Consider the following 12399-nt stretch of genomic DNA (forward strand, 5'->3'; position numbering starts at 1 on the left):
TAATGTCTGAATATTCTAAATAGTGTCTGAATGTTCTAAATACAGCCTGAATGTTCTAAATACAGCCTGAATGTTCTAAATACAGTCTGAATGTTCTAAATAGTGTCTGAATGTTCTAAATACAGCCTGAATGTTCTAAATACAGTCTGAATGTTCTAAATAGTGTCTGAATGTTCTAAATACAGTTCTAAATGCAGTCTGAATGTTCTAAATACAGTCTGAATATTCTAAATAGTGTCTGAATGTTCTAAATAGTGTCTGAATGTTCTAAATACAGTCTGAATGTTCTAAATAGTGTCTGAGTGTTCTAAATGGTGTCTGAATGTTCTAAATAGTGTTTGAATGTTCTAAATAGTGTTTGAATGTTCTAAATAGTGTCTGAATGTTCTAAATAGTGTCTGAATGTTCTAAATAGTGTCTGAATGTTCTAAATAGTGTCTGAATGTTCTAAATAGTGTCTGAATGTTCTAAATAGTGTCTGAATGTTCTAAATAGTGTCTGAATGTTCTAAATAGTGTCTGAATGTTCTAAATAGTGTCTGAATGTTCTAAATAGTGTTTGAATGTTCTAAATAGTGTCTGAATGTTCTAAATAGTGTCTGAATGTTCTAAATAGTGTCTGAATGTTCTAAATAGTGTCTGAATGTTCTAAATAGTGTCTGAATGTTGTAAATTGTGTTTGAATGTTCTAAATACAGTCTGAATGTTCTAAATACAGTCTGAATGTTCTAAATACAGTCTGAATGTTCTAAATAGTGTCTGAATGTTGTAAATTGTGTTTGAATGTTCTAAATACAGTCTGAATGTTTTAAATACAGCTGTTAGTTCTAAGGGGCTTCAGAGATTTGAGGATCGTTTTAGGTTAGTATGTGTGGTATGATGTCTGTCCTCCAAGCTACCATAATGCTTTGCTTTCTCAAAGAGGAAGCCAACTTCCTGTTGCTGAGTCACGTCAGTCAGTGTCCTGTTTTAACAGGAAGTGACTAGATGAGAGACCCTGTGAGGGTTGAGGTTAGTTTCTTTAGGTTCACGATTCTTTTAATATTGGTGTTCAGTCTCAGAGAACAGTGGAAGGAATTTGATGTATTTGTATTTATTATGGATACATTTATTATGCCAAAGCAGCAGCTACTCTTCCTGGGTTCCAGCAAAATCAAGGCAGTTTATACAGTTTTAAAAACATTACAATACATTCACAGATTTCACAACACACTGTGTGCTGTTTAAATCTGATTCTACTGCTGCATCAGTTACCTGATGTGGAATAGAGTCCCATGTAGTCATGGCTCTATGTAGTACTCTGCGCCTCCCATAGTCTGTTCTGGACTTGGGGACTGTGTGGATAGTTTCTATAATAAGTTTCTATATTATGAAAGGGTTAGAGGACAGTTATAGTTGATATAATATGTTTCTATAATGTGAAAGGGCTTTAGAGGACATTAGAAGTTGATAAATAGTTGAAGTCGGAAGTTTACATACACCTTAGCCAAATAGATTTAAACAGAGTTTTTACAATTCCTGACATATAATATACATGGAGATATACATGGATACAAATTCCCTGTCTTAGGTATGTTAGGATCACCACTTTATTTTAAGAATGTGAAATGTCAGAATAATAGTAGAGAGAATTATTTATTTCAGCTTTTCTTTCTTTCTTTCATCACATTACCAGTGGGTCAGAAGTTTACACACACTCAATTAGTATTTGGTAGCATTGCCTTTAAATTGTTTAACTGGGTCAAACGTTTCGGGTAGCCTTCCACAAGCTTCCCACAATAAGTTGGGTGAATTTTGGCCCATTCCTCCTGACAGAGCTGGTGTAACTGAGTCAGGTTTGTAGGCCTCCTTGCTCGCACACGCTATTTCAGTTCTGCCCACAAATTTTCTATGGGATTGAGGTCAGGGCTTTGTGATGGCCACTCCAATACTTTGACTTTGTTGTCCTTAAGACATTTTGCCACAACTTGGGAAGTATGCTTGGGGTCATTGTCCATCTGGAAGACCCATTTGCGACCAAGCTTTAACTTCCTTACTGATGTCTTGAGATGTTTCTTCAAGATATCCACATACATTTCCTCCTTCATGATGCCATCTATTTTACGAATTGTGACACCATTTTTGTTGTTTTGAGATAAATTCACTTAGTGCCAACAGAATGTCAGAATCCCCCCCAAAAGTCTGTTACTGCCACATCCCCTCACCCGCTCCGGCATTCAACGTCGCCTATCTACTAATCACCGGCCCTGGCAATTATCATTACACACACCTGATCCATCATTACACACACCTGGTCCATCATTACACACACCTGATCCCCATCATTACACACACCTGATCCCCATCATTACACACACCTGGTCCATCATTACACACACCTGGTCCATCATTACACACACCTGATCCCCATCATGACACACACCTGATCCCCATCATTACACACACCTGGTCCATCATTACACACACCTGATCCCCATCATTACACACACCTGTCCCCAACATTACACACACCTGGTCCCCATCATTAAACACACCTGGTCCATCATTACACACACCTGATCTTCATCATTACACACATCTGGTCCCCATCATTACACACACCTGGTCCCCATCGTTACACACACCTGGTCCCCATCGTTACGCACACCTGGTCCCCATCGTTACGCACACCTGATCCCCATCGCTACGCACACCTTGTCCCCATCGTTGCGCACACATGATCCCCATCGTTATGCACACCTGGTCCCCATCGTTATGCACACCTGGTCCCCATCGTTACGCACACCTGGTCCCCATCATTACACACACCTGGTCCCCATCGTTACGCACACCTGGTCCCCATCGTTACGCACACCTGGTCCCCATCATTACACACACCTGGTCCCCATCGTTACGCACACCTGGTCCCCATCGTTACACACATCTGGTCCCCATCATTACACACACCTGGTCCCCATCGTTACACACACCTGGTCCCCATCGTTACACACACCTGATCCCCATCGTTACACACACCTAGTCCCCATCGTTACACACACCTGGTCCCCATCATTACACACACCTGGTCCCCATCGTTACGCACACCTGGTCCCCATCATTACGCACACCTGGTCCCCATCGTTACGCACACCTGGTCATCATTATACACACCTGGTCCCCATCGTTACGCACACCTGGTCCATCATTACACACACCTGGTCCCCATCGTTACACACACCTGGTCATCATTATACACACCTGGTCCCCATCGTTACACACACCTGGTCCCCATCGTTACACACACCTGGTCCCCATCGTTACACACACCTGGTCCCCATCGTTACACACACCTGGTCCCCATCGTTACGCACACCTGGTCCCCATCGTTACACACACCTGGTCCCCATAGTTACACACACCTAGTCCCCATCGTTACGCACACCTTGTCCCCATCGTTACACACACCTAGTCCCCATCGTTACGCACACCTGGTCCCCATCGTTACGCACACCTGATCCCCATCGTTACGCACACCTGGTCCCCATCATTACACACACCTGGTCCTTCATTACACACACCTGGTCATCATTACACACACCTGGTCCTTCATTACACACCTGGTCCCATCATTACACACACCTGGACTTCATCATCACATTGATTACCTTCCCTTTATTTAGTCCTCAGTAGCCTCAGTCATCAGGCAGTGTTGTTTTTTTCCATCCACTTTCTGTATGCTTCTCATGTTTCATTTAACTGCGTTCTTCATTATTAAAAGGACCTTCTGCAACTGCTTCTTGACACCTGGCCTATATGTGACAGTCTACGATCTACACAAAATACTCTGGAATGTCAAAGTGGAAGAAAAATTCTAACATTTGTAAAATAATATGAAAAAATAAATATGTCTTGATTAGATAAGTATTCAAACCCCTGAGACAATACATGTTAGAATCACCTTTGGCAGTGATTAAAGCTGGGAGTCTTTAGGGGTAAGTCTCTAAGAGCTTTCCACACCTGCATTGTGCAACATTTGCCCATTATTTTTTATACATTTTTTAAGCTCTGTCAAATTGGTTGTTAATCATTGCTAGGAAACAATTTTCAGGTGTTTCCATACATTTCTAAGCAGATTTAATTCAACACTGTAACTAGGCCACTCAGGAACATTCACTGTCTTCTTGATAAGCAACTCCAGTGTAGATTTGGCCTTGTGTTGTAGGTTATTGTCCTGCTGAAAGGTGAATTCATCTCCCAGTGTCTGGTGGAAAGCAGACTGAACCAGGTTTTCCTCTAGGATTTGGCCTTGTGTTGTAGGTTATTGTCCTGCTGAAAGGTGCATTCATCTCCCAGTGTCTGGTGGAAAGCAGACTGAACCAGGTTTTCCTCTAGGATTTGGCCTTGTGTTGTAGGTTATTGTCCTACTGAAAGGTGAATTCATCTCCCAGTGTCTGGTGGAAAGCAGACTGAACCAGGTTTTCCTCTAGGATTTGGCCTTGTGTTTTAGGTTATTGTCCTACTGAAAGGTGAATTCATCTCCCAGTGTCTGGTGGAAAGCAGACTGAACCAGGTTGTCCTCTGGGATTGTTCCTGTGCTTAGCACCATTCCATTTATTTTTTATCCTGAGAAACTCCCCAGGCCAGAACGATTACAGGCATACCAAATAACATGATGCAGCCACCACTATGCTTGATAATATGTAGAGTGGTACTCAGTGATGTGTTGTATTGGACCTGCCCCAAACATAACACTTTGTATTCAAGACAAAAGGTTAATTGCTTTGCCATATTTTTTGCAGAATTACTTTAGTTCCTTTTTGCAAAGAGGATGCATGTTTTGGAATATTTGTATTCTGTACAGGCTTCCATCTTTTCACTCTGTGAATTAGGTTACTATTGTGGATTTGTTACGGCTGTCCTCGCTGACAGAAGGTGGGGACCAAAACGCAGAGTGGTTAGTGTTCATTCTTTTAATGAAAATCAACAAAACACTTCAAAATACAAAAACAACCAACGTGACAAAACCGAAACCGTCCTGTGTGGCAACAAAACCTCCACAGGAACAAACACCCACAAAACACAAGTGAAACCCTGGCTGCCTAAGTATGATTCTCAATCAGGGACAACGATTGACAGCTGTCTCTGATTGAGAATCATACCAGGCCGAACACAAAATCCCAACATAGAAAATCAACCATAGACAACCCACCCAACTCACGCCCTGACCAACTAAAATAAATACAAAACAAAGGAAAACAGGTCAGGAACGTGACAGAATCCCCCCCTTAAGGTGCAAACTCCGGGCGCACCAGCACAAAGTCTAGGGGAGGGTCTGGGTGGGCGTCTGTGGGTGGGCGTCTGCTCTGGCACTGGTCGTGGTCCCCACCCCACCATAGTCAACCCCCGCTTCCGTGGCCTCCTCCCAATATCCACCCTCCATGTCAATCCCACTATTCCAAAGAGCAGTAACAGACTGAGGGGCAGCACCGGACTGAGGGGCAGCACCGGGCTGAGGGGCAGCACCGGGCTGAGGGGCAGCACCGGGCTGAGGGGCAGCACCGGGCTGAGGGGCAGCACCGGACTGAGGGGCGGATCCTGGCTGGCTGGCTCTGGCGGATCCTGGCTGGCTGGCTCTTGCGGATCCTGGCTGGCGGCTGGCTCTGGCGGATCCTGGCTGGCGGCTGGCTCTGGCGGATCCTGGCTGGCGGCTGGCTCTGGCGGATCTTGGCTGGCGGCTGGCTCTGGCGGATCCTGGCTGGCGGCTGGCTCTGGCGGATCCTGGCTGGCGGAAGGCTCTGGCGGATCCTGGCTGGCGGAAGGCTCTGGCGGATCCTGGCTGGCGGAAGGCTCTGGTGGATCCTGGCTGGCTGGCTCCGGCAGCTCCTGGCTGGCTGGCAGCTCCTGGCTTGCTGGCTCTGGCTGGTCCTGGCTGGACGGCTCTGGCTGGTCCTGGCTGGATGGCTCTGGCTGGTCCTGGCTGGACGGCTCTGGCTGATCCTGGCTGGACGGCTCTGGCTGGTCCTGGCTGGACGGCTCTGGCTGGTCCTGGCTGGACGGCTCTGGCTGGTCCTGGCTGGACGGCTCTGGCTGGTCCTGGCTGGGCGGCACTGGCTGGTTCTGGCTGGACGGCTCTGAAGGCTCGGGACAGACGGGCAGCGCTGGGCAGGCAGACAGTTCAGACCACGCTGGGCAGGCAGACAGTTCGGGCAGCGCTGAGCAGGCAAGCAGCGCAGGCGGCGTTGGGAAAACGGCCGACTCTGACCTGCTGAGGCGCACAGTAGGCCTGGTGCGTGGTGCCGGAACTGGAGGCACTGGGCTGGAGACACGCACCACAGGGAGAGTGCGTGGAGGAGGAACAGGGCTCTGGAAACGCACTGGAAGCCTGGTGCGTGGTGTCGGCACTGATGGTACTGGGCTGGGGTGGGAAGGTGGCGCCGGATATACCGGACCGTGAAGGACACGTGCTCTTGAGCACCGAGCCTCCCCAACCTTACCAGGTTGAATGGTCCCCGTAGCCCTGCCAGTGCGGCGAGGTGGAATAGCCCGCACTGGGCTATGCAGGCGAACCGGGGACACCACCTGTAAGGCTGGTGCCATGTACGCCGGCCCGAGGAGACGTACTGGAGGCCAGATATGTTGGGCCGGCTTCATGGCACCCGGCTCGATGCCCAACCTAGCCCTACCAGTGCGGCAAGGTGGAATAGCCCGCACTGGGCTAAGCACGCGTACTGGGGACACCGTGCGCTCCACCGCATAACACGGTGTCTGACCAGTACGACGCCCTCTCACTCCACGGCAAGCCCGGGGAGTTGGCTCAGGTATCCAACCCGGCTTCGCCACACTCCCCTTTAGCCCCCCCCCCCCCCCAAGATATTTTTGGGTGAGCCTCTCGGGCTTCCGTGCTAGCCGCGTACCTCCGGTTCCTCTCTCCGGTTGCCTCTGCTCTCCTCGCTGCCTCCAGCTGTTCCCATGGGAGGCGATCCTTTCCAGCCAGGATCTCCTCCCATGTGTAGCAACCCTTGCCGTTCAAGACGTCTTCCCATGTCCATTCCTCTCTGTCTCTGCTGCTGTCGCTGCCCTTCTCCACTCCGCTTGGTCCTCTTGTGGTGGGTGTTTCTGTTACGGCTGTCCTCGCTGACAGAAGGTGGGGACCAAAACGCAGAGTGGTTAGTGTTCATTCTTTTAATAAAAATCAACAAAACACTTCAAAATACAAAAAACAACCAACGCGACAAAACCGAAACCATCCTGTGTGGCAACAAAACCTCCACAGGAACAAACACCCACAAAACACAAGTGAAACTCTGGCTGCCTTAGTATGACTCTCAATCAGGGACAACGATTGACAGCTGTCTCTGATTGAGAATCATATCAGGCCGAACACAAAATCCCAACATAGATAATCAACCATAGACAACCCACCCAACTCACGCCCTGACCAACTAAAATAAATACAAAACAAAGGAAATCAGGTCAGGAACGTGACAGGATTAACTAAGTGGTCAAATTTAATTAAATTTTTCAAATACGCCGAATACAACAGGTGTACAGTGAAATGCTTACTTACAAGCCTTTAACCAACAATACCGTTTTAAGAAAAATAAGTGTTAAGTGTTACTAAAATCAACTGACGTAAAAAGAAGAAAATAGAAAAATAACTAAATTTAAAAAATAAAATAACAGTAGCGAGGCTATATACAGGGGGAACCGGTACAGAATTAATGTGCGGGGACACAGGTTAGTCGAGGTAATTGAGGTAATATGGACATGTAGGTAGAGGTAAAGTGACTATGCATAGATAATAAACAGAGAGTAGCAGAAGCGTAAAAAGGGGGGTCAATGCAAATAGTCCGTGTAGCCATTTGATTTGCTCTTCAGGAGCCTTATGGCTTGGGGGGAAGCTGGTAAGAAGCCTTTTGGACCTATACTTGGTGCTCCGGTACCGCTTGCCGTGCAGTAGCAGAGAGAACAGTCTGTGACTAGGGTGTCTGGACTCTTTGGCAATTTTTAGGCCCTTCCTCTGACACCGCCTGGTATATAGATCCTGGATGACAGGAAGCTTGGCCCCAGTGATGTACTGGGCCTTCCTCTGACACCGCCTGGTATATAGATCTTGGATGGCAGGAAGCTTGGCCCCAGTGATGTACTGGGCCTTCCTCTGACACCGCCTGGTATATAGATCCTGGATGACAGGAAGCTTGGCCCCAGTGATGTACTGGGCCTTCCTCTGACACCGCCTGGTATATAGATCCTGGATGACAGGAAGCTTGGCCCCAGTGATGTACTGGGCCTTCCTCTGACACCGCCTGGTATATAGATCCTGGATGGCAGGAAGCTTGGCCCCAGTGGTGTACTGGGCCTTCCTCTGACACCGCCTGGTATATAGATCCTGGATGGCAGGAAGCTTGGCCCCAGTGATGTACTTGCCCTTCCTCTGACACCGCCTGGTATATAGATCCTGGATGGCAGGAAGCTTGGCCCCAGTGATGTACTGGGCCTTCCTCTGACACCGCCTGGTATATAGATCCTGGATGGCAGGAAGCTTGGCCCCAGTGGTGTATTGGGCCTTCCTCTGACACCGCCTGGTATATAGATCCTGGATGACAGGAAGCTTGGCCCCAGTGATGTACTGGGCCTTCCTCTGACACCGCCTGGTATGTAGATCCTGGATGGCAGGAAGCTTGGCCCCAGTGATGTACTGGGCCTTCCTCTGACACCACCTGGTATATAGATCCTGGATGGCAGGAAGCTAGGCCCCAGTGATGTACTGGGCCCGTCAGGAAGTCCAGGATACAGTTGCAGAGGAAGGTGTTTAGTCCCAGGGTCCTTAGCTTCATAATGAGCTTTTCTCCTTTGGCATTATTTGTTTTTTTGTGTAGGTCATCGACTACATATATAAATGTAATTCATTTTAAATGCAGGCTGCAAAACAACAAAATGTGGAAAAAGTCAAGGGGTGTGGATACTTTCTGAAGGTACCCTAAAACATGCTAACCTCTCACCATTACAATAACAGGGGAGGTTAGCATTTTAGATCATACCCCTAAAACATGCTAACCTCTCACCATTACAATAACAGGGGAGGTTAGCATTTTAGATCATACCCCTAAAACATGCTAACCTCTCACCATTACAATAACAGGGGAGGTTAGCATTTTAGATCATACCCCTAAAACATGCTAAACAATCACCATTACAATAACAGGGGAGGTTAGCATTTTAGATCATACCCCTAAAACATGCTAACCTCTCACCATTACAATAACAGGGGAGGTTAGCATTTTAGATCATACCCCTAAAACATGCTAACCTCTCACTATTACAATAACAGGGGAGGTTAGCATTTTATATCATACCCCTAAAACATGCTAACCTCTCACCATTACAATAACAGGGGAGGTTAGCATTTTAGATCATACCCCTAAAACATGCTAACCTCTCACCATTACAATAACAGGGGAGGTTAGCATTTTAGATCATACCCCTAAAACATGCTAACCTCTCACCATTACAATAACAGGGGAGGTTAGCATTTTAGATCATACCCCTAAAACATGCTAACCTCTCACCATTACAATAACAAGGGAGGTTAGCATTTTATATCATACCCCTAAAACATGCTAAACTCTCACCATTACAATAACAGGGGAGGTTAGCATTTTAGATCATACCCCTAAAACATGCTAACCTCTCACCATTACAATAACAGGGGAGGTTAGCATTTTAGATCATACCCCTAAAACATGCTAACCTCTCACCATTACAATAACAGGGGAGGTTAGCATTTTAGATCATACCCCTAAAACATGCTAACCTCTCACCATTACAATAACAGGGGAGGTTAGCATTTTAGATCATACCCCTAAAACATGCTAACCTCTCACCATTACAATAACATGGGAGGTTAGCATTTTAGATCATACCCCTAAAACATGCTAACCTCTCACCATTACAATAACAGGGGAGGTTAGCATTTTAGATCATACCCCTAAAACATGCTAACCTCTCACCATTACAATAACAGGGGAGGTTAGCATTTTAGATCATACCCCTAAAACATGCTAACCTCTCACCATTACAATAACAGGGGAGGTTAGCATTTTATATCATACCCCTAAAACATGCTAACCTCTCACCATTACAATAACAGGGGAGGTTAGCATTTTAGATCATACCCCTAAAACATGCTAACCTCTCACCATTACAATAACAGGGGAGGTTAGCATTTTATATCATACCCCTAAAACATGCTAACCTCTCACCATTACAATAACGGGGGAGGTTAGCATTTTAGATCATACCCCTAAAACATGCTAAACTCTCACCATTACAATAACAGGGGAGGTTAGCATTTTATATCATACCCCTAAAACATGCTAAACTCTCACCATTACAATAACAGGGGAGGTTAGCATTTTAGATCATACCCCTAAAACATGCTAACCTCTCACCATTACAATAACAGGGGAGGTTAGCATTTTAGATCATACCCCTAAAACATGCTAAACTCTCACCATTACAATAACAGGGGAGGTTAGCATTTTATATCATAACCCCTAAGACATGCTAACCTTTCACCATTACAATAACAGGGGAGGTTAGCATTTTAGATCATACCCCTAAAACATGCTAAACTCTCACCATTACAATAACAGGGGAGATTAGCATTTTAGATCATACCCCTAAAACATGCTAACCTCTCACCATTACAATATCAGGGGAGGTTAGCATTTTAGATCATACCCCTAAAACATGCTAAACTCTCACCATTACAATATCAGGGGAGGTTAGCATTTCATATCATACCCCTAAAACATGCTAAACTCTCACCATTACAATATCAGGGGAGGTTAGCATTTTATATCATACCCCTAAAACATGCTAAACTCTCACCATTACAATATCAGGGGAGGTTAGCATTTCATATCATACCCCTAAAACATGCTAAACTCTCACCATTACAATAACAGGGGAGGTTAGCATTTTAGATCATACCCCTAAAACATGCTAACCTCTCACCATTACAATAACAGGGAGGTTAGCATTTTATATCATACCCCTAAAACATGCTAACCTCTCACCATTACAATAACAGGGGAGGTTAGCTTTTTTGGGGGGTTTGATATTTATGCCTCTGTAACGTTCTCACTCATCATGTAGTCATTGCTTGCTATTAATATGGGACCCAATACTTAACTATTTACTACTTGAATACATATATAACTGAATTTGGGGGACTGTGTACAAAAAGATTTATAAACGGTTCACTCGACATGGTTGAAAATAGCCTCAAATGAAAGCTAATAGTCTGCTGTTTCACCTCATATTCATTGTATCATTTCAAACCCAAAGCTAATAGTCTGCTGTTTCACCTCATATTCATTGTATCATTTCAAACCCAAAGCTAATAGTCTGCTGTTTCACCTCATATTCATTGTATCATTTCAAACCCAAAGCTAATAGTCTGCTGTTTCACCTCATATTCATTGTATCGTTTCAAACCCAAAGCTAATAGTCTGCTGTTTCACCTCATATTCATTGTATCATTTCAAACCCAAAGCTAATAGTCTGCTGTTTCACCTCATATTCATTGTATCATTTCAAACCCAAAGCTAATAGTCTGCTGTTTCACCTCATATTCATTGTATCATTTCAAACCCAAAGCTAATAGTCTGCTGTTGCACCTCATATTCATTGTATCATTTCAAATCCAAAGCTAATAGTCTGCTGTTTCACCTCATATTCATTGTATCATTTCAAACCCAAAGCTAATAGTCTGCTGTTTCACCTCATATTCATTGTATCATTTCAAATCCAAAGCTAATAGTCTGCTGTTTCACCTCATATTCATTGTATCATTTCAAACCCAAAGCTAATAGTCTGCTGTTGCACCTCATATTCATTGTATCATTTCAAACCCAAAGCTAATAGTCTGCTGTTTCACCTCATATTCATTGTATCATTTCAAACCCAAAGCTAATAGTCTGCTGTTTCACCTCATATTCATTGTATCATTTCAAACCCAAAGCTAATAGTCTGCTGTTTCACCTCATATTCATTGTATCATTTCAAACCCAAAGCTAATAGTCTGCTGTTTCACCTCATATTCATTGTATCATTTCAAATCCAAAGTGCTGGAGTACAGACCCAAAACAACAAACGACTTGTCACTGTCCCTATCAGCAACCTAAAACTACCACTTTCCATAATTTACTTAGCTAGCTAACTAGCTAGGTGGTTAAAGTGTTGCTTTAGCAACGAGGGCAAAGGAATTAGGAGAGCAACATTCACCTCCACTAAGATGCTGTTCACAATGATGTCCATTCTGAATTAAGCAGTTAAGGGACCTCATGGGCATTTTTTGTAACATAATTTAAGCGGGAAATGAACCTTAAAAGGTTTGGTGCAACTGTCTTAACGT

General features: G+C 45.0%; 1 protein-coding gene across 2 annotated transcripts in view; it reads left to right on the forward strand.

Annotated features, from left to right (window-relative positions):
* Positions 1-12399, forward strand: part of entpd1 (ectonucleoside triphosphate diphosphohydrolase 1) — a 93776-nt gene that overhangs the window by 22876 nt on the left and 58501 nt on the right. The window lies entirely within an intron of this gene.

The sequence above is a fragment of the Salvelinus fontinalis genome, chromosome 1 (genome assembly GCF_029448725.1).
Source record: "Salvelinus fontinalis isolate EN_2023a chromosome 1, ASM2944872v1, whole genome shotgun sequence".
In the NCBI taxonomy this organism is placed as follows: domain Eukaryota; kingdom Metazoa; phylum Chordata; class Actinopteri; order Salmoniformes; family Salmonidae; genus Salvelinus; species Salvelinus fontinalis.